Source organism: Aphelocoma coerulescens, chromosome 21 (assembly GCF_041296385.1).
Source record: "Aphelocoma coerulescens isolate FSJ_1873_10779 chromosome 21, UR_Acoe_1.0, whole genome shotgun sequence".
Classification (NCBI taxonomy): domain Eukaryota; kingdom Metazoa; phylum Chordata; class Aves; order Passeriformes; family Corvidae; genus Aphelocoma; species Aphelocoma coerulescens.
The window spans coordinates 8,160,796-8,183,107 of record NC_091034.1 but is presented as its reverse complement, the minus strand read 5'-3'; the positions used below and the strand labels follow the sequence as shown (position 1 = coordinate 8,183,107).

The 22,312-nt window shown below is 45.2% G+C and overlaps 1 protein-coding gene across 4 annotated transcripts in view; it reads left to right on the top strand.

The window, feature by feature from the left end:
* The first annotated feature begins 997 nt into the window (after window positions 1–997).
* Window positions 998–22,312, top strand: part of RERE (arginine-glutamic acid dipeptide repeats) — a 178,117-nt gene continuing 156,802 nt past the window's right edge. For all 4 annotated transcript variants that reach the window (XM_069034756.1, XM_069034755.1, XM_069034749.1 and 1 more), the window contains exon 1: window positions 998–1,177. The gene's annotated coding sequence lies outside the window, so the exon portion shown is untranslated. The remainder of the gene's footprint in view (window positions 1,178–22,312) is intronic.

Genomic DNA, 22,312 nt, shown 5'->3' with positions numbered 1-22,312 from the left:
ACATTTACTCGTAAGGCCGATCACTGTTCACTTATTCACGAGAACAACCCGGAGCAAACGCCTGCACGCGAACACGTCCTGGACAGAGGGACACGGCTCACACGGAGCAGCACCACAGCAGGGCTGCTCCACCCTGGCACCGGCCCCGGGCATCGGGATCGCCCTCACTGGGGCTGCCCCATCCCTGAGAACCTCCCAGGCCAGCTTGGATGGGCTCGGAGCGACCTGGGACAGTGGGAGGCGTGGGACAGGATATTCTTTAAAGTCCCTCTGAGCCAAGCCATTCAGCGGCTCTGTGAATTTCAGTCTTAAACTGCACCAGACAAGGTTCAGGTTGGACCTTTGGAAGGTATTTGTTGTCAGGTTGGACCTTTGGAAACTCAGGAAGAATGTCTTCATATAAAGGGTGCCCAGACACGAGCAGGGGCTGCCCAGGGAGGTTTGGATTCCTCATGCCTGGAGGTGTCCAAGGAAGGCCTGGACGTAGCACTCGGTGCTCTGGGCTGGGGACAAGGCGGGGATGGCTCGTAAGCTGGACTTGACCCCGGAGGGTCTTTTCCAGCCTCAACGATGCTGTGACTCCACGTCCGATGCCGGGGCAGGCACGGGCTGGGCTGGGAGCAGCGGGGGACAAAGACGCCCCAAAACAACCCCTGTGACGCTCGGGACAGAGAATCGTGACACCCACCCGCAGAACGAGGGGGAGAGGACGGTGGGGCCGGGGCGAAGCCGAGGGAGCGGGGCCGGGGCGCGTCCCGCCCCTGCCGCGCCGCCGCCTTTGTGCCGGCGCAGCCTCCGCCTCCCTGCGCGTTTAAATCCCCTCCATCCCGCGCTGCCATTGGCCGGCCCCGCCCGCCGGCTCACGTGGCGCGGCGCGGCGGCCAATGGCGCGCGGCGATACTGGCGGGGCCCGCGGCCGGCGGCGTTGCTGGGTGCCCGCGGTGCGTGCGTGCGCGAGGGCAGGGGCGGGCGGGGGCAGCGCGGGACCGGACCTGCTCCTCCTCCTCCTCCTCCTCCTCCTCCTCCATCCCCTCCTTGTTCCCCGGGAAGATGCCCCTGGGCTGCCGCTGCTGAGGCACCGCGCGGGGTCCCCGCCGTTCGCTCCCCCCTCACCGCCGCCGCCGCTTTGTCCCGGCAGCGCCCCGGAGCCGCCGCGGATGGTGTAGAGCCCGCCGAGGTGGGTGGGCGGCGGGCGCGCCGCGGGGCTGTTGTGGCGGGGAGAGGCCGCGGCCGCCCCCGGGGTGCGCGGGGAGGGAGCGAACTCCGGCGGGGATGCGGGGGGATGCTCCCCGCGGGGGGACCGGGTCCCTCGGCGGAGTTCTGCCGGCTGGGGCTGGGCTGTGTGCCCTCGGGCTCTGTGTGCGTCTGGGGGTTATTTATTTATTTCCTTCGGGTTTCTTTATTTATTTCTTGATTTTTTTTTTTTTTAATTGCTCGTGTGTCGTGTCTTGCCTGATGCTCCATAGAAATAATGTGCTCGGGAAAAGGTTTAACTTGTTAACCGTCCAAATAAAGGGGATGTATGACTTATATATGATTTAAATGCACACACGCAGGAGATAGACTTGGCTGTTTAAAAGGCACACTTGTTTTCGTGTGTGTAGGTATGGAATCCTGAAATGAAGATTTTATGCAAATTGATTTAATCATAACATTTTCAGTAGCATAGAAAGGGGTGGGGTTTTCTCTTTCTTCTTTCCTTTTTTTTTTTTTTGTTTGTTTTGTTTTGTTCCCATTTCTCTTTCCAAAGCGTGAAAAGAAGATGCTCAGAATCAGAAAAGTAGTAGGAGGTAGACAGCATTGGAGGCTTCATTGCTGAAACTGACTGCTCAAGAAATTGCTGGGAAGAAAACAATATGATTCATTGTTGAGGTGTCTCTGCCCTTAGATTTATTTTTACAGGCTGCTTGCAGTTATTTTGGTTTGCTGAGTTCTTATGCTGAGTTTTTCCTCGAAGCAGCAGCGTTCTTGGAGATGAGGAGCTCAGGAGGTTTTTATGCAGTCAGCAGGCTGCTGTCTGATGGCTGTTTACTCCTGGCTTACATTGGCCAATTATTGAAATCAAAGGTGTTATTTTGCTTGTGCACCAGTGCAGCTGAATTAAGGAGCCTCAGCCACTAGTTCATCCTGTTAAAATTCAGTAAAAATGCTTTCTCAGAACAGATCTGAAGTGGCAATTCAGATAGGGTGCCTGTTCTAAAATGTGGGGTTTAACCAGATAAAAATGAACACTGTGTCAAAAGAAGTAGTTCTTGGTTGTGAAAGGCACATGCTGAATTTTTGAATAATGTGCAATGTACAACATTTTTGTTCTTGTATTGCCAAGCAAACATTTTGGGGTTTTCTTTTTTGTTGTTTGGGTTTTGGTTGTTTTTTTTTTTTTTTTTTTTTTTTTTTTTTTTTTTTTTTTTTTTGTGCCCAGCTCCCTTAGAATTGAGAAATCCATGGTGGTTAAGAGGCGTGGAAACGTTTCTATGATAATAAAAGCACTTCTGGTAAAGACGTCTCCTCCTGGTTTTCCTGCTCGAGTCTGTCCCATAAATGATGGAGGGGGTTCTTTCCGTGCCCGGTGTGGCCCAGGAGCGATTTTGGGTGTTTGTGGCCGAGGTCTGGAGCGAAGAGCAGGAGGTGGATGCACACAATGCCCGGGCTGGGAGCTCATTGTTCTTCTCTGCGCTCGCTGCCTTCGGGACTCTGCTCTCGCTCTCACGGCGCCTTTTTCTGCGGAGCAGTGGCACACAGGGACCCAGAAGCGTTTCCTGCCCTTCCCTCCTTCCCCAGGATGGCCTTTCGGTCCCTCGGAGGAAGAAAACAGTAAATTAGAAGCTGAAGGGCGCCCAAACATTGTGTGCGTGCTGTGCTGGCGCTGCCGGCTCCGCGGCGTGAATGGAGCGGGAGCACACGAGGTGAGGCTGGGAAGTGCACTCCATTGAACCCGCGCAACTTTCCTTCGCTTCCTCCTCCTCCTGCCCCCCGCACGGACACCCCAGCCGCTGGAAATAAAAACTGCTGCGCTTCACACTCGCGTGTCACCTTTGGGTTTGGTCCGGAGGCGTGTGCGCGAGGGAAACTGCTGCCAGGGGAGGACACGCCAGATAAAAGCCTCGGGATGACAAAAGCAAGAGGAAGTGCAGAGGTTGACTTCAGTGTTTCCCTTCCTGGTGGCCGTTTCAGGCTTTTGTTTTTCCAGCAGCATCTGTAAAAAGGCCCAAACCAGCTGCAGAATTGTAGGATATCTGGAGCTGGAGTGGACCCATAGGATCACTGAGCGCAGCCCCTTCCTCCTTGCAGGGCTGTGGTTGTGCTGAGGGTGTAAAAGAGCAACTGCTGCACAAGGGGTTGAGATTTTGGGTTATTAGGCTGTTGAGGTATGGTAAAATCTCAGCTGGCTCACTGGTGACATCAGCTAGATGGTGATGCTGAGGTATGTAGAAGGGAGTGAAAAATAACATGGTTGTTGAGGAAAAGTTGCCAGTGTGCTGGATCCTCTGCAAAACAGGAAACAGTGACTGTCACAGTTGAATCATGAGGTCTCCGAGTTTTGGTTTTGACTCTTTAGCTGACTTCAGTGTGTAAGTGGGGTGAATGACTTCATTTTCCTTACCTGAGTAAAATGTGGTGGTTGCCTCTGGGTTGAGGACACTTTTTGGGTATTTTTTCTCCCACTCCCCGCTCTGGTGTGGCCAGAGACTGTGGGCTATTGTCTGCATGAGTGCTGTGGTGTGAGTTCAGAGGGGTACAGTGAGATACTTGTGCTGCCTCTCTGTGCCATGTGAATTTGTACTGTGCAGAGACTGAGGTGGGTAACTCTCCACCTGGACAAAGCTCCTGTGTGACAATACTCCTGTGTGAAATAGGGAGCATTTCTTGGGCAGAAAAGGTGAGTGGGACTAGGAGAGACAGACCTGCCTTCACCAGTCATTACTGGTGGAATAGCAAATGGTGATTTCTCTTGCATCCAAGGATTTGTTGTACCTTAGTGGGGGCTGTTTGCATGCCGGGTCCTTCCTGTGGAGTTGTGGGTGCAGATTCAGGGCTGCCACAGCAAAAGGTGAGTAAGCAACAACATTCATGGGTTTGAAGAGATGTGGTGTGTGTAATTTTTGAAGCTGTGAACTTATGGAGCTGTGTCAGGGAGGTTTAGGTTGGATATCAGGAAAGGTTCTTCCCCCAGAGGGTGCTGGGCACTGCCCAGGCTCCCCAGGGAATGGTCCCGGCCCTGAGGCTGCCGGAGCTCCAGGAGCGTTTGGACAGCGCTGCCAGGGATGCCCAGGGGGGGATTTTGGGGTGTCTGTGCAGGGCCAGGGGCTGGACTCTGATCCTTGTGGGACCCTTCCAGCTCAGGAGATTCTGTGATACTGTAATTGCTAGCACTGGTTGCAGCTTAGGTGAGAACAAGGGCATTTTGACGCTGTACTTTAATAACTGACTTTTTAAAGTAGCACTCAATCTGTAAATTTATTCTCACAGCTCCAAAATGCATCTCTCTGTTGCAGCCACGCTGGGTGGTTGTTTTGCCCATAAAGAACTTATTTCACTTTTGGGAGAGGAAGGGGAAACAGGTGTGCTGGGAGCACACAGAACGTAGCAAGTGTGTGTTGGTGGAGGGGTAATGGCCCTGCAGAAGGTGTGTTGTCCTCTCAGCAGCGCTGTTCATACCCTGGGATTGCCTGAGGGGAGCTCTGACTTCATTAGGAGCTGTGCTGAAGGACCCTGTAGGCCTCAGTGCCATGTTACGCTCTGTACTCTTGGTGTGTGAACACAGTACTTGAATTGTGCTTAATTTCTAGATGGAAAAATAATGACAATTGGAAAACAATTAGTTATTATGTGATCCTGAAATGAGATGAGGGAGCAAGTATGTAAATTAAGAAGGGGTGGCTGGGGTTGGAATTAACCATTTAAAAACCCAAACAAACTCAAAATAACCAACTCTCTAAGTTTTTAATGAGCTGGTGTTTGGGTTTTTTAGGTGGTGTCCTGGCTAGACTAACTATTTTTAATGTTCAGCTATTTTTCACTCTGGTTTTGCTATATATTGCAGTTGTCTCAGTTGCAGGAAGTCTAAACAAATCATCCTGCTTGACTTAAAGGGATGCATACTCTCTGATTTTAGCTCAGAGCTTAAATTTAAATCAATAGGCTTAAAATATGGCATACTTTTAAGTGAAACCTATCTTTGAACCATAACAGAACAAACCCCCTATTGATTGGAGACCTGTTTATTTCATGTGTAAAGCTGCCTGAAATGAAGTTTGCAGGTTACTGATGTGGAGCTGGTTTGTTGGAACAGGGAGATGGGGAGGTGTGTGAGACTGGCACGGGCACTGTGGAGGGTGGCAGAAGGAGGTGAGTGTGATTAGCTGCAGTTTGGGAATGGCTTTTCCAGCAAGCTGCTGGGAAGAAAATTTGTGCCCTCCTTGGTGTGATAGGAGGTGTTGGAGAGCAGGATCCACAAGGCAGCATTGTGCTCTGGCTGTGGGTTTTGCCAGCAGCGTTTTACACAAGCTTTGCTAATGTTGGTGGCTGTGCCCAACTGCTCCTTTCAGAGAGGCTGATGGGGGAACAAAGGAGCAAACAAGATATGAATGCTGCACTGGCTCCTTCTGCCTTCGGAGCCCACAGGGGCAAGGGCTTGCTGGAAGGGACTGAAAAGCACAAACAGATCGAAGTATTAGCCTGGCTGTGCCTGCCTCAATAGGTGTTGTGTGCTTCGGCTTTGGGTTTGTTTTTTAATGCAAATGTTTTTTTAGTTCACTGAGCATCCAGAATTGTACACTGACCTAGGGAAAAGTGAAACCAGCGTGGATACAAACATCACTTTTCCCTCTGTGCCCAGCGGGGATAATGATCACCTTTTTTTTTTTTTTTTTTTTTTTTTTTTTTTTTTTTTTTTGTGGAATTCTTAGAAACGAGTGTTTGGAATGCACTGTTGGAGCTGCTGGTGTTTCTCTGGATTCGAGACAGAAAGGGTTCTATTTGCATTTGGCATCTTGCTTCTATTAAAAGCATGATTCTGAAAATGTAGATCACTTCAGGTATTGCATAAATTTGATAGATTAAAAAGTAAGTTGTGGTGATTGAGTTATTGAAAAATGGGCGATTCTATGAATATGTAGGTTGTCTTTTGTTCTTCCTACAGAACACAGATGAGAGGCCAGTTCACATTATAAGATTCAGGATAAGTGGAAGAAAATGAGTGCTCGTTAATTTTGAGGTCTTAGTTAATCTATGTATTTAATCTACTTGTCTGTAATAAAAAAAGTTACCGTGGTATTATTAATCCCTGGTACTGAGAGTCAATTTTGGCCTGTTTCAAATGTGTAACAGGATTTCTCTTTTGTGATGATGGGTGTCCGTGATCTTTTCTGGTACAGGCAGTGAGGGCTGGAGTGTAAATTTATTTTCCTGATCAGCAGAACTAATGAAGGTCCTGTTTTAGTGTTGCTGCCGAGGAGACAGGAGCTTGTAAGTCCTGAAGTTTTCTCCCTCCATCCCTGTTGCCAGTGAAATCCTCTTTTTTCCGCTGTCCTTCATAACAGTTGAGTGGGCAATAACGTGGCTGTGCCTACGGGCTCCTGGCTGCCAAGCAAAACTCCAAATGCTGCTTTCTGTCTGGCCAGGCCTTACTGGGGATGTAATTAATTAGAGAGCTTTTTCCTATCCATCTGCTGGCTTGCACAAAACTTTCAGGAATGTTGGTTATTGCTGAGATGACTGTCGTGGCAGGCTGGTTGGAAATTCATTATGCACTACAAGTTACTGGCATGAAATAAGAGAATCAGGGAATTGGGGAGGGGGAAAGGGGGAAGTGAGGTGAATTGGGGAAGTTTGTTTTCTCTGAGGAAAAGGGATAAAGAAAGAGAAAGGAAGTTGTGTCATCCAGTGCTAATAAATATTTCTGTCTGGGTGATGAGCAGTGTCTCCTTTATGTTGGTCCTTTTCATGTGGCCAACTGGTTTGGGGTGGAAGCAGACAAGTTATTGGGCACTGGGCCCATCATCCTGCAGATTTTCCTTCTGTTTTTTGGAGGCCTTTGTAAGTATTGTTGGTGTCAGCTGCTCTGGGAGCGGCCATAACTGTTGGTAAAATACATAGGAGAAACATTCTTGTCATATGTTATACTAAAAATGAATAAAACCAGTAAGGAGCAGAATTTCTTACCAGTGAGAAGTCACTGTTAAAACTTTTAGAAAACCAAGCCTTTTGGGTTGATATCAATGTGTGCTTGTGCCATTTTCCCCACAAATGTCAGCGTTAGACACACAGCAGGTGTTCACTGCCCTGACAGCACGTGGAAGGTGCCAGTTTCCTTTCCCTGCAGGACAGGTGGGCTCCAGCAGCCCTTTTGTGTCTGTCCTGTAGGAAATGGCTCTGGACACGACACTTGGAGTGCCTGTGACTCCTGGGATCTCAGCCCTGCATTCAGAGCTTGGCTCAGCAGACTTTAGCACTGCTTGTTCCATAGCCACCCATGTATTGCATAAACTGACACATGGTCTCATTTTAACTAATATCTTTAAAATTTTAACAGAAAATAAACCAGAGGGGCCTTTTCTTTATTGCTGCTGAGATCACAGTGGTCTGGAGGGAGCTGGCAGGGCTGCACTGTGTTTTAAACCTGAGCACCTACAATAATTGCATTGTGGTTGCATTGCAGTGTAAAGCAGGGTGATCTAGACTTGAGTGTTTAGGTGTGGTGAAATAGAGCTTTAAGCCAGAATAGGATGGTTTCTGTCAAAACTTACTATTTTGGCAATCAGTTTATTCCCTGGTTTAAAGAAAATGGCAAATTCAGTTAGTAATTAACTATGTATTATAGGGTGTTAGGGGATCAGCAGCTTTGTGCTAAATATCAAAGCTATTAAATATATGTGTTTAAGGATTATAAGTCTTCTTAAACAAGGGCATATATGGCAGTAGTCTGCTGATGCCAACATCCACAAGGGACTGGAATACGTGGTGCTGATGCTAAAATTCCTCTATTTTTTCCTTGATTTAGGAGTCTTCGTTCATGCATGTTAACATGCAAAGTGTCATGAATATGAAAGACGAAAGTGCCCTAGATCATGGAATTCTAGTGCTTTAAGGGTTGTATTTCCCTGAGAAATACCCAGTAAAAAATGGTGGCGTCAGACAATTGGGACCTTCGGATGGGCTTTGAATGAAGAAAGAACACTTGGCATGTGGGGAGGTTCATCAGAGCAGTTGCTTCTTGCTTTGGGTGAATGAAACACACAATTTAACAGTGGTTGTGTCCTTTGGGACCTGGTGCTGCCGTGCCAGGGAGGTATGGCTTGGGTAAGAAGGAATGCAGTGTCTCCATTAAAGAGCTTCTGATGAGGTCGGTGCAGGAGACTTAAACACTTAATCCTCATTTCTACAAACTGGGAGTGAGATGCAGGAAATCTAATTTATGTCTCTAAGGTCATTCATTTTCATGAAACTTAATAGACCTGGCTCTGACTGCTCCTTAAACCACTGAATTATGTTACTCGCCTTCCAGTGTTAACCCTGAATATGAGAATCTTTACTCAATGATTCAACAAACCTATTTACCTATACACTTAGATTCCTGAGAGTCAAATGCCCAGGTAGTGACTCATCAGGAAATAACTGGCTTACCCCCTTGATTTGCCCCTTGTGTCTGTGGTTGGTCAGGGAAACCTCGCTCTTGGAAGAAAACTTAGGCAGAATCCAGGTTCTCTTCTGCTCTGCTGAAACAGTCCTGGCTGCTGTTTGAATGCTTCGTCAGAGTTCTGAGATATTGGAGGGCAGTAGGTGAAAAGGCAGTGGTGCACATAGTCTGGTAATCTGAAGGTTATTTTTTAATTGTACTAATACCTAGGGAGGTTCTTGAGTTATCAGTGACACATTCCTGTATCTCACATGCCCTTTAGTAGGTCACTAGAAATGTAACATGTTTATTTTATACCTCTACGTAGATTTTTTCGTAATTCTGCCCAATTTCCCCACTGTAGACTTTGAGATTCTCCCTGTTCTGCTTTTTGGTGATTAATGTGAGTGTTTGAGGATGTTTCTTTTTCCCTGAGTCTCAGTCCCTGTCACAGCTCACCTTCCGGGGCTGGCTTTGTTAAACAGCCTGTAAACAGCATATCTGCTCATTCTTCTGGCTGGAAGAAGTCATTTGATTCTTATTTCCTGCTTGTCTTCATGCTGAATAGCCCCAGTCCTTCATTGTTGGGTTTTATTGTGTAACTGCTTCTCTTTGCATGGCTGCGATGTGTGAGCAGTGGAACTGCTGCGCTCGCGTTCTCCGGGCCCGTCACTGCTCTCTGCAGCCCTGCCTCAATTAACACGCTCTTCCCTGCGCTAATTAGTCATCAAATAACTCCTTCCGCAGCTTTTGTCCCAAAGTACGAGTTTAGCAAGATGTGGAAAGTAATTACTTTTGTGTATGTTTAGTCAAGTCTTCGGAGTCCCCAGAAGTTACAGCCTCGCTTTTCCTTGCTGGGCCTGTTCTGATGCACAGGTTGGATATTCCTGGGGAGAAGCAAAGGCTGGCAGGGGTTCTTAGTGACTCTCTTGTTTATGACATTGTTTGAAATTGAGCATGTTTCCTGTATTAAATCCCAGAGATATTATAATTAGGTAATATGTTTAATTCCTGGAGATGATAAAGGGCCAGGGTACAAGCAGACAACAGGAGAGACTGGGACGATTACAGGTGGTTAATTCCTGACAAGAATTTAGATGTTGGTATCACAATATTTGGGTTGTGCTCCAGACACTTAAAAACCTCACAAAACTCATTTCATGACCTTGAGCCGAGTAACTCATTGCAGTTGTGTTCTTCTGCTTACGAAACAGGTGTGAGGGTACTTTGTTATCAGCAAGTTTTACAGTTGTTAGGCAATAAGAAAGTGCCAATTTTCTGTATCTGTTTACTCTGCTAATCTAAAAGTGTATGTTTAACCTAGTTAAACAGGACGTTTCCTTTTCGCAGTCATCATGAAACAGGTAGTTAATGCTTAAAAAATATAAATATATATATATATAAAATGGTATATTTCATCAAAACATCACTGAGCTCTCTTCCATGTCACTACAGATCACCACGTTCTCGCTGTACCTTTGAGTTTAAGACATGGTTCTTTTACCTAAAAGCCTGATTCTGATGGCAACTGCATGTTGTATCTTTGCATTTGCTATTTTGTGTCCTGATGTATCTATTTGGTATTACTTGTCCATAGCTAAGTAGTTTAGGATCTTGCCATAGCAGCAGCTGTAGAGAATATCTAATTCCTTGGTATTGAATGGAAATTATTCTTATTGTTTTTTAAATGCCTCTTCTGTTAGATGCCAAATTTGCGCTATATTAATTTTTTTTTTTCCTTAAAAGTTTTAGAATAAATTTCTGGTTTGCTGTTTTCCGTGGCTTTCAGGAAATTTAAATTTCTGAAAAGATAAAAATCTTTTATGCTGTAATTCTTGTCCTGAATGGAGTTTGCCTTTAAAATAAGCTTTGTAGGAATAACTGTAACTTCCTGCCCTTGGTTTATGTATTTGTGCTTTCAGTGGAGAAGAAAGATGAGGCAGGACAGCTCTGAGCATTCCTGATGCAGAGCCCTGCCCTTGGTGCCCCTCCAGATCCTGATGGGCTCTTGGCTCCTGCAGAGAGCACTTCCCAGTCACTGCTGGAAACACTCTCTGAGGAACCTTCTCTCTGCCTCCTGAAAGCGAGTGGAGTTGGGATTTCACTCTCAGGTGCACAGAGGTGAAGTTATGAATCTTGAATGAGCCTTCCAAGATGGGAAGAGGTGGAGTCACCTGTGAGGAAGCTGAGGAAAGCCAGAGGGGTATTTCCTATGTATGTGTTTGGTTTTAATAAAAAATATGTTCTGTAGAATCCAGTTCAGTAGGAACATAATTTGCACCTCATTTAAATAAGGTTCTTTAAATCAGTCTGTGGTCCAGTGGGTGTATGAAGAATCAAATCTGTGTTCTCTCTTCCCTGGGGAGAGGAAGGGCGGGCTTCAGGGAGGAAAATTAGGCAAAAGAGATTAATACTTGCAGTGCAGGAAACACTGATCCCTCTGTGATCTTAAGTTTCTGTTTGAAGTCCAACCAGGTCTATTCTCTGTGTGCCTGGATGTGTTTTTGAGCTGCCTTTCTGTCTGGTCTGTGATTAGAGGAGAGGTGGTGGCTGTAGTGAGCTGGTGTCACAAGTAAAACCAAAATACTCCTTAGACTTTAAAATAAAACAGAGATCACACAAACAGTTATCAGGGAGCATGGCTGGGGGAGGAGGGTTTCCTTCTGTTGTGGGTGTACTTAGGCATGTGCATGAGTTTGCCTGATTTCTTGAATGTGACTTATTTTTTTCCCCCAAGCTGTTTTGTTTTTTTTTTTTTTTTTTTCTGAGAGAAAATAAAGACAAGGTTCACTGTGTTCATTTTCCACATTATGTTGATACAGAAAGACATCAGACTTAAAAGGTACCTTAAAAGTACCTCTTGGCAGCAGCAAAGCGCTTGTCTCCAGTGCTCAGGCAAATGCCTCCATGACAAAAAATACTTTAAATTTTGAAAGGAGTGGATTTTTGTGTGGGCAGAACCTATTTGGGTAGCATCAAGCATCCCTCGGAGATTGCTGCCTGCTTAGTTCCTTGATGTTCACAGTTCTCAGGTCATCAGTTCCTACTTGCAGAAATAGGACTTCAGGGGCCAGTCATCCATAGCACAGTTTGACTTCTGCAGCTGTGGAAAAATGTCTCGTGTTTCAAAAGACTGCAGATGTTAAGTGTTTGTCAGGGGGAGCTTGCCGAGCGTGGCACGTGCCTGATGTGCTTGCTCTGGTGACTTGATTAGCTATGAATTTGGACTGCAGATAAATTGGCTGTCAGGGAGGGCTGCAAGTGTTGTCTCTATAGCACTGTGCAATTTTTATGGTGGTTTTTTTTAAGCCACTGGTATCAAAACAAACCTTGAGTGCTCTGGGGACCGAACAGTGCCTGAATCGGGAGCTTTCACATTAGTGAGAAACTGCTTAGGGATGGAGGGTGCACTGGGAGCCCGACATTTGGGGGTAGCCCTGGGTAGTGAAATGCATCAAACCATTTAAGAGGAGGGAGCTGGTAAATGCTGTTAGAGTGCAACATCTAAAGGGGTTGCCTTCCACATGTGAAAGACCTTCCTCTGAGCAACAGCACCCTCCCCATGCCTCCAGGAGCTGGAAATCTATCGGAATTGCATTTGTCTGCTACGATTAGTGGAGTGTATTCCTGAAAGGATAAAGCCTTTGTACAGTCTGGCTTTTTTTGATGATCCCGAGCTTGAGGAAACTTACATTTCTCTGGAGTGGTAACTCATTCAGCTGTGTCTAAAATTTGATTCTCTCTTGTAGGAGGCAAAAATATTTGCTATGCCTTTAGCTCTCAGTGAAGTGTCAGAGCTGAAACATGTTTAAAGGAATCTGTGTTAGATCACAAGGTTTAATTTTGCTTGCTTGTGCACTTTTTTTCCTCTAGCATGGGATTTCTTGTTATTTTCTTGGTGTGAGAAAGAGCTCTTACAGTGCCGTTCACCATGGCACAGTCTCATCCAAAAGAAAAATGGAAAAAAAAAAAATTGAAAACTTATGGGTTTGGGGAATGTGCTCCTCAAAAAGAATGTCACAGCTCACCTACACATCACTTCATTCCGTGTGTGTCAGGAGAGTTCATCAGAGATATTTTTGCTCATCTGTGTTAAAGAGAATTCCTTTTGTGACTCTGAGTAAAAGCTCAGTTACACAGCTGGTGTTTGAGGTAAGAAAGTGACTCAGGTTTGGGACACAGGTCGGTGCCACTTGTGTGTTTGTGGCAGTTTGACTGTTAGCACCACATGGTGGAGTAAAATTTTGGACTTCATTATTCTCAGAGCAGTGAGGAGTTGGGCACACCCGTAACCACTGAGTGTCCATCGAGTGGCCAGTGTTGGCCTGCCTCGACTGGTGTTGCTTGCCACAGGTATGAGGCAGTGACTGTGGTCAAAGTAAGCAGAAAAAGCTTTCTGGAGGCTCTCAGGCAGCTAAAAATATGTCTGACTGGGTTTAGGAGAAGGGGAAAGAGCTGTGGAGATGGTTATTAGGGGAGCTTGGGAGTGCAAGTTGTATTTATTGGACACAAGCCAACTCTTAAACAGAACTGTAAAGACCCGTGCTCTGATCAGCTTTTGAATGTGGAAAGAGCTCCCCGGTCTGAATTACAGGGCTCTGGTTAAATGATTACATGAGGTATGTTTAAAAATAGCAAATGTCTTTTATGTCCAGTCAAATAAGGTTCTTGGCAGTCAAATGAAATCTGTGTTGACTTCCATCTGACAGCCAAGTGACTCAAATTCTATGTTTCCTAAAGGAAAATGGCTTTTTTTTTTTTTTTTTAGTTTCCGATTAATTCCATTGTAGCCTGTGACAAGAAATAATCTTGTACTGGATTTTCTGTATAAAAGTAGGATCCATAACTCTGGAAGCAGGCTTTAGTTCAGCTATTTAGAACAGGGGGGTTTTTAAATGCTGTGCTAAGGCAAGTTAGAATTTGCAAGGGCTCTTTCTGCAGTGGGAGATGGTCTGTTGAATACTTCTCCAGTGTGTTCCTGTGCACTTCAGTTTGCCAGATTAACAGAGCTATTAATAATAGCCACTCCTGCTCCTTCAGCGTGAAAGAGTTGGTAAGCATGGAGCTATATGTAGTTTGTATTTTTAATTAAACTTGTACTGGGATTATCTTGTATTACCAGCTACCTTCTAGAAGATTATGTTCATAAAAGGTTCATGAGTTGTTAAGTGGAAGAGATTAAAGTGATTGTTGGCGTGTTAGTAGAATTATTTGTTGCCTACGCAGCATTTGTTCATAGCTTTAATTTGCCAGTAATGGCAGACAAGTAAAATGCAAGCATCTGACTTCTAAAATCTACACTAGCTGACAAAACCAGGCCGTATTTCAGAGTGATTGTCTTTTTTATTATTATTCTTTTAATGTGGTGTTTGGTTGTTTAGAAATATTGAGTGGAAGAATATTGTTTTCAGTGTTTTCGGCGCTCTTACATTCTGGTGATGCTGTTAATGGTGTGACCAGAAATGTATTTTATTAAAAAATGGAAAACCACTTAAAGCATGGAGGGGATAAAGGAGCACAAAGAACTGATGAGCAGATGCCGAAGAAGATGGTTTCTATTATAGTGGACTTGTAAATCCTTGCTGTGTTGGTCATTTAATCAATATAGGAGAGGTGTTGGAGGGATCCTGTGCTTAGGGAGATAATGGCTTTAAATGCAGTGCTTAGGATGATTTTATGCATCCAAATCTGTTTAGAATGAACTGTGAAATAGGTCGCAGCAGTAATGAAGAATACAGTGGGTGTCTCTGCTGTTATCAAAACCCATTAGCAAGTTGTGCTGTGCCTGAATGCCTCTCATTGTAGTGCTCCGGATTCATCCCGGCGCAGGGAGTGCCTGCCCTCGTTCTGGGCCGGATGAACAGTGCCTGTGTGCTTTAGCAACAATGACGGTACAGTGTGAACAAACATCTGCTGGGCTTTAATAATGGATACCGGGCAGCTTGGGCAACTCCGGGCTGCACTTGCATGTGTTTTAGCCCCAGCAGGTTCAAACAAACAGGGCAAGCTTACATTGTGTGATTCTGCACAGATATTCTGTGGAAATGTGACTTCTTATTTTGAAAGATGATCTGTGGGATGAATTTTTGTGTGCAGTGTGTTCATGGATAGAGTAAACCCAGTTTCCAGTGCCTTCCAGTTCTGCAGGAACGTATTGCACTGTTCTGTTCTGGATGTGTTGTAAAAAGGACATTTTCCCCTCTCCTTTCTAGCAAGAAGTTCCCCTGTAGTTGTTTGGATCTGTGTGGCTGGGGGCAGGAGCAGGCTGGGCTGCTGCCTCCTGGCAGGCTTGTGCCAGAGCTGCAATGCCAGCACTGCTCCCAGCTCCACGTCAGCCCTGGCTCTGTCACAGGCTGCTCCCCTGCTCTCCAGCGTGGAGATGCTCAGGATGATTAAGGATTCTGATGTTAATTGCTCTTCGGTTGCCAGAAATGTATTCTGTTAACAATATGTCCAGTTCCTGTTCCTGCAGCTCTGCCTGTGCCTGGGGTGAGGCTGCTCTGTGCTGGCACTGCAAAGGTGCCCACCTTGTGTCCGGGACTGCTCTGGGGTCGTGCCCAGGGTGTGGCTTTAACTGGAAAGCTCACACAGCACTGACCATTCCCGGGCTGCTCCTTGGAGCTGGGAAAACACAGCTCCTGTCTGGAGCAACCTGCAAACCCAGATTTTCATGGCCAAGCTTGTGAGAAATGCATCACTGTGTTTTGAAACATAACCCCTTGGTTTCTTAATGCGCCTCCAGCTAGGCAGTATATTCAGGGTAGTATCTGGTATATAGGCCAGTCACCACATGGTGGCAATTTTCTCAGGAAAGGAACTCGTGTGGGTAGAAAGCCTGAACTTCCCTTGCTCAAACATGAAGAATGCAAGTGTGCTTTAAGTTAGGATGTGAACTACATGGATGGCTCTGTCCTCCATATGTGGTGAGTTTGAGAAGGTCTGTAGATTACAGGAGACTATCAAGAAACTAACACTAGCTCTGTCCTTGAATTCAGTATTTCATGCATGTCTAGCTGGTAAAATGGTAATGCAATTTTTTCAATTATAAAGGCTTAGCAAGGCTTAGAGATGATTTTCTCAGATTCTAAAATATGTACTATTTAATACATAATGCAAAAGGAAAAGCTGGTTTCTTAATGTAAGAACACGAAAATGGAACCAGCTGCAACGTTATGCCACCCTGATGCAGCTTTGATGCTACACTTTTAGCAGTGGATTAAATATTGATACCTCTTTCTGCCCCCTCACCTCCCAGTACTTAAAGCTTTTGCAGTTGTTTTTTAAGTGTTTATAGAAGAGCTGGTCAAATTTCTGTAGCTTTTCCCACTAGAGTTTTGTGAAGTATTAAGAGTTTAGGTTTGTAGTTTAGGGGGAAGAATGTATGAGCAATTCTCTTCTATAAATACATGAATCTGTTGGTGAGCAAGAGAACTGCGGGCCTTTGTAAGCTCCACTGAAACACGTTTGTGTGGGTAAGAAGGAGCATGATGTCCCTTGGCTGCAGCACCATCAGACCCCAGATCAAGTAAACAGTATATGAAATTAAACTATAAAATGGAAAATAAATGTGTAATTATATCACAAATGAAAGACAGATGTGAGGAACCCAGGGATTACATGGGCTGGTATGAAAACCATGCAACAGTCTGATGCTTGTTTGAACCATATGTTAGCTCTCAAGTGTGAGTTGTATCCCACTGAAACTGTTCAGGATGCTGGGGAAAAGTTCCTGTACTGCCAGGGATTAGGAAAGTGGGGAGGTTAAGAGGAGATTTATAAGGCTGTTGGAATATTCTGCTAGGAGTGGAAACACTGAGTTCAGCAGGGCAAGGAGCTGCCCACCAGGGTTACGGGGCTGGCTCCCAGCAGCAGCCGGGTCAGGGACAGTTCTCACTGTGGCTCTCTTGGCCTCTGAGGCTGAGCAGCTCCACGTAGCCCTCGGACTTAGCTTAGTCCATCCCCAAACATCTCAACATCCATAAGCTAACTTGTATTTCTGGCACGGATTCACTAAAGGATCCTTCCCTGCTACCAGAGCAGCTGAAATTTCACCATAGTAATAGAATCATTTTAGTGAGCTAAAGGTGGCATGCTGCAGCATTGTAACCGGAGTTGGATCAGGATCACTGGAAGTGTTCCTAGGTCCTACTGTAAAGTACTTGGTGTGCTAAATTCTTATGTCTTTATGTAGTCCTTATTGTGGTGGCAATGAATTCAGTGGCAGATGTTGCAGGACTGGTCCATACTGACCCAAATATCAGTAGGCTCCATTTATTCTTTTTTTCAATTTCTGTGTATTGTATTGCCTTGCTTTTTCTACACTGGAAATGGAAATTGTGCCTGACTTCACCTGTGGGATCAGATCACTGACATGCCAGGGACGGAACGCAGTCGATATTCCCTGGTCCTAATAAAATGTGGCAGCTTTGCAGTGACAGCCCAGGATCAGCCAGGAGACTTTCACATTTACAGCACTGCCAGAAATAAGCCTTCTGACCTTGTTTTTCTAAAAACCATAAGCACTTGTGTGATGCTGTGGGTGATTCCTGTAAGACAGGTGGTTCCTCTCCACCTGGCTCCCAGACTCTTGGATGTTCCTGCTGGGATAGTGGGAAGCAGTCAGTGTGAACAGCCAGTGCAGAGAGTTTGGGTGTTCCCCACAGTCTGGCTGCTTCTTTGCATTAAGTCTCCTGTGTGTTGGGGTGTGTGAGGTAGATTTATCTGTACCTCGCCTGCTGAAAGCTCTGCTGGGATGGAAGAGGGTGGTGGTGTGAGAAACCACTGCTCCAGAGCTGCTGTGGGAGACAGGCAAGGCAATAAAGGCACAGCTCCACGGCAGAATGCCCTGTTCTGAAAAGCAGCGTGAGGAGAGAATAGTCATATTCTGTGACAGCAGAATCAATAGGGCCTCTGTGGAAACAAATGAGAGTTTTATCTCTCCAGGCTATTGTTGAGGGCAGACTGAGGCAAATGTCTAATGGGTTCATGCTTTTGAAATCATTCTGTAACTGTAAGGGAGAGGAACATGCTTTTAAAAATGGAGTGAGCAATTATGAAAAGGAGGTTACTCTGCACTCCTGGAAATGGTGTTTTGTCAGTGCTGGGTGCTGGGCGTTTGAACCAGCACTGGGGAGGCAGCAGGCAGGGCTACCCCAGAATGGGTTTGTGTGTTCACACTCGTGTGGGTTGATTTGTGTGCCTGTAAAACGTGGATGTCTGTCCTGAGGAAAGCTGAGCCTGTGTAGAGGGGTAGAACACCTGGTTTCCCAGGGAATCCCTCTGCAATTATAACCTCAGAGAAATAGGGTTATTTGCCAGCATCCCTGTCATCCTTGAATGTTGGCATTTAGCTTCTGCCCCAGGATGCCTCTGAGGAGTCTGTGATTCTCAGGGTGCTGATCAGCACTGAACGTGCTGTTCTGCAGCTCTGCAATCAAGAGCCCATTACTGACAGCAGAGGTGTCCATAAATATTTGGGAACAGGAATGGTAACGTGGATTACTCGGCAGGAACACAGTGGTACATGGGAGCAGTGAGGAATGGGCTGTTCTGAGCTTTTCCTGCTGCAAAGCAGCTGAGAGGAACAAATGACTTGAGAATATAACATTCACATGCACAAAGTGTTACCATAAGCTGCACTTGGATACTGGAAAACTGTGATACTTCTGCCAGCTCATGAAGTTCTTGGGTTGTGGGGGTTTTGATACAAAACCTGGGAATGAGGGGATGCTCTGTGTTTGGTTTTGATAAAATAACTGGATAAGGTGGTGTTTTGGGTGGGGACACGGCTCACTTTAACTTCGGAAGGAAGAGTGAGAAATTCCAGCTGGAATTTCTTGTTTATACAACACATGTGCTGAAGCTCTTGCCTCCTCCTTACATGTATGTGTATATATAGAGAGAGAGAGAGTTGTACTGATTATGCAAACAGGGAGAGATGAGTACTCACTGGATTGCCAGGGCTGTTTGAGCTTCAGCAATTTATTCAAACTTAGTAATTTCATGTAAGGTGGGAGGTGTTTACTTTGGTCACTTGCCAAGTTTGAAACTTGCTTGTTATGTTTTTAAAACACTTGGAGCGCCAAAAGGCTTTGTTACATCCCCACTTCAGTTACTGGAGTGGGAAAGAAAAATGCCTTTTTTTTTTTTTTCTTTTAAATGAAAGAATAGCCTGAGTTTCAGAAATACTAAGCTGAAGTGATTTTTTTCTCCCCCTTTTACCTTGTCAAATTAACATGATTGCATGTTTCACTTTTTATCCTAAGAAGTTTCTGATCTTCAAAGACAATTTTCAAAAAGACATGCTGGTTCAGCCAAGGAGACTAATATTTTAGAAGGAATATTACCAGTAATAAAAGACAGAGTTATGATAGTTTGCATTAATTTTAATAACTTTTTGTGCAGCTCTTGAGTCAAGATGTGAGAAATGAAAGGGAGACAGTTCTTGCTTGGCCTGCAGTGCATTTGTTCCTGCAGTCTGGCATTATCTCATGCAGACATGGAAAAAGGCTGCAGGGAGCTGGTGGGGCTCCAGAGGGGTCAGTTCAGGTTCTGATCCCTGGGCAGCAGTGGCACCATCCTATATCCAGACTGCCCCTCCTTGTGATCTCTGCCCTTCAAATGGGACAACACAAAAATTCTCTTGGGTTTCAGGAGCATTTGGTTTAGTAGAGGGTAAAAAAATGATGTGGTGTGTGCTGCTTAAATTCTCAGTATTAGTAATTAGCTGTGCAAGTTGATCCCTTTACAACAGTGGGGTCAAAAATACCAGTTTGATATCCACACAGTGCGTGTTTTCTAAAGAGATGTAAAATCAGAAGCACTTTAAGTGTGGGGTGTAAGTAGAATATCTAATGAGTTCCTGTGAAATGTCAAATCTCATTTATCATGGTAACCATCAATAATGCACCAGATGTTTTGACTGCATTTAGTTTTGTATTAAATTAAACATAGGCAGGGGTGCATGAAGTTCATCATTAATGCTGCCAAGGCTGGTGCTGTGACAACCACTTTGTGTTCTGGGGGGGGGTTTGATGTTGCTGGTAACTGTGTGTGTGACTTGTGTGTTTGTAGGTGTCTGGCTTGTTGTAAAGAATTGCTCTGGAATTGGTTGTCTTCATTCAGCTGAGCTTATACTCAAGTTAAAACTGCTTTGAACGGATTTTTTTCTTCCATCCTGTCAATCAGGTCTTACATTATTAGTTTAGTGAGTAATTACATTCACTGTTTGCATTTTACTCGCTGAGATGGAGGCAAGGTTCTAAATGGTAATAATTAGATATAATACCTCTGTTGTAAGGTAAGCAGGAAACTTCAAATGCCTCGTATCTTGCAGTGAATAACACCTCTGTCTGGGATGCAGCCCCCTGGGATTTGTTAGTGTGGAGTACTCAGCCTCTGTAGGTGGTAAGTGATGCACTTGGCATTTCTGCTGCTCGGAGCTGGTACCAGCCCTGCCCCGGCTGCCGAGGGGAGCAGGACATCTGTACTGACTCTGAGCAACGTGTGGGAGCAGCAGGGTAATTAAGATGGCAAACCTTGGAGATCTAACATTCCCTCCCTCTCTCCTTAGAAAATCAGCTACATCATTGAAACAAGACTTGAAAAGCGTGCTCTGAAGCCAGAATAAACACCCTGAAATTTTTATCATAATGTTGCTTTTAAAAGTCCTAAATGTCCTCTATTTAAAATGAAATTCTTTTGTATTAACCTGCTTTCATATGCTAGCTTTCACCAGACTGCAGAATTGCCTGATTTGACTTTCTAATGTAACTGTAATGAATCTTCTGGGAAATGGAGCGATTGAGTGCATACACTGTGCAACTCCATTGTGAAATATTCTGTTAGATCTGCTATATTCATGATTTTATTTTTTTTTAAGGGGTGGGGTGTCCCTGTCAGGTATTAAAATCTAAACCAAATGTATTCTCTAGGGGACTTGGGGAGCTCAGGCACTACAGTGGGTAATATTGCCTTGATTAAATATGTTTGCAGCATCACACACATAAATACGCTGGGTGATGGTGGCACAGTTAGATTAAATTCAAAGGCGTGCATTTGGAGAGAAAAGAATAAAGATGAAATTTATTGGCAGATACCTGTGTAGCTCCTTTGAATAGCTACAGGACAGATTATTTTAAAAAATGTATCAAAGTGCACACAAAACTCTACATAGGGAGTGTATTTTTGTGTTAAAATGCCGCCTTACTCTGCAGCTGTACTTGCACAGTGTCTGCCTTGTGAACAAAACGCCCCTTTGAAGAATATTGCATATATGATATGTGAGAGGGAGGGGAGAATCCAAGTATCCAATGCTCAGCTTGGCACCCAACAGCCATTCCTTTCATACTTTGATTTCAGGGCTGAAATGCCCATTATTTGCACTCTTTGCAATCTACTCCTAGGGAAGTCCATACCCAAATTCTCTCATGTCTTGCCTGTCTTGATACCTTTTAAAGTGGTGTATGTAGTCTTGGTTTCTTTAGTTCCCGTATCTTTGGGCTTTCAGTTTCTTTTTGCTGTTTCTCCATAGATTTTCAAGTTTTCAAAATACTGGGATTACCACTCAGCTTAGATCTGGTACTTGAAAAGGTCATAATTGAGAAAAGAATTGTCCGGCCCACTTGGGCTTGTTGGGTGTTCCAGAGGTGACATGGAAATCCAGAGCAGCGGTTGGAGGAATCACCAGATCTCCTGTGCATCTCCCTGTGGTGTCTTTGGGAATGGGGTCATGATACATCCTGAAGCAGAGGACAGGAAATGTTGGCAGTTGGAACTTAAGGCAGCAAAATAATTGAAGAAAATTATCTCTAAGTGCCAACTTCCAGCTTGGTGGGTGATACAGCTTCTCCTGGGAGGCCAGTGCTGCTTAAAGGGGGGTTTCTCCAACAGCATATTCACCTGATAAGGGCTGATCTGTTCATTCAGAGCAGTTCTGTACAGTGCCCTTTTCCTGAAAGTAATGAAAGTTGCTGTGAATAAAACTAGACACCGTTTATATATCTGTGGGGGGAAAAAAATCAATATTTTCTTTGGGATCTGATGTTGAGTCCACTTAAATCTGTTTAACTTTAAAATGCAGGTAGTACATTGTAAGATGAAGACAGGTAAGTACAAAGGAGGTTCTCAAGCCTTGGAGAATGTTAAAATTTCTCTATTTTTCCTGTAGATAATCTCTTTCTTCTGTCGGTTGAGTTGGGCAATTGAAATAAAGGCTGGTGTTGCACAGAAAAGATGTTCCGTGGGCTTATCTCCGAATTGTGTCAGCATCTTCTGCTCCTCCCTCTCTCTCCCCTGTCTGGTTTCCTTCCATATCAAATTTAATTCCTTAAATCCACTGTAGTAGGTGGACTCGCTTGTGCCTGTGTGCAGAAGGAGTTATGGACACGCCAGCCTTTGGTCAGGGCCTCAGGGCAGCGCGGGGCACATCTGGAGCCAGGGGCTGCCACCCGCCGTGCCCCACTCCGCTGTCCTGGGTGGCGAACGCGCCTCGCGTGTCACTGCCGGTGAGATTTCCCTGCCAGCTGTTGCCATTTTGCATTCTGTTTTTGTAATCACCCTTTATAAAATGGCTTTATTGTTCGCTGATCAGGTGTATCCTGACATAAATAAAACATTGGCAGTAATTGGCTGTGACAGCTCCGCGGCGCTGCCGCCCCTCCCGGCTCCGGCAGCTGCGGGAGCCCCGGCCCCTCT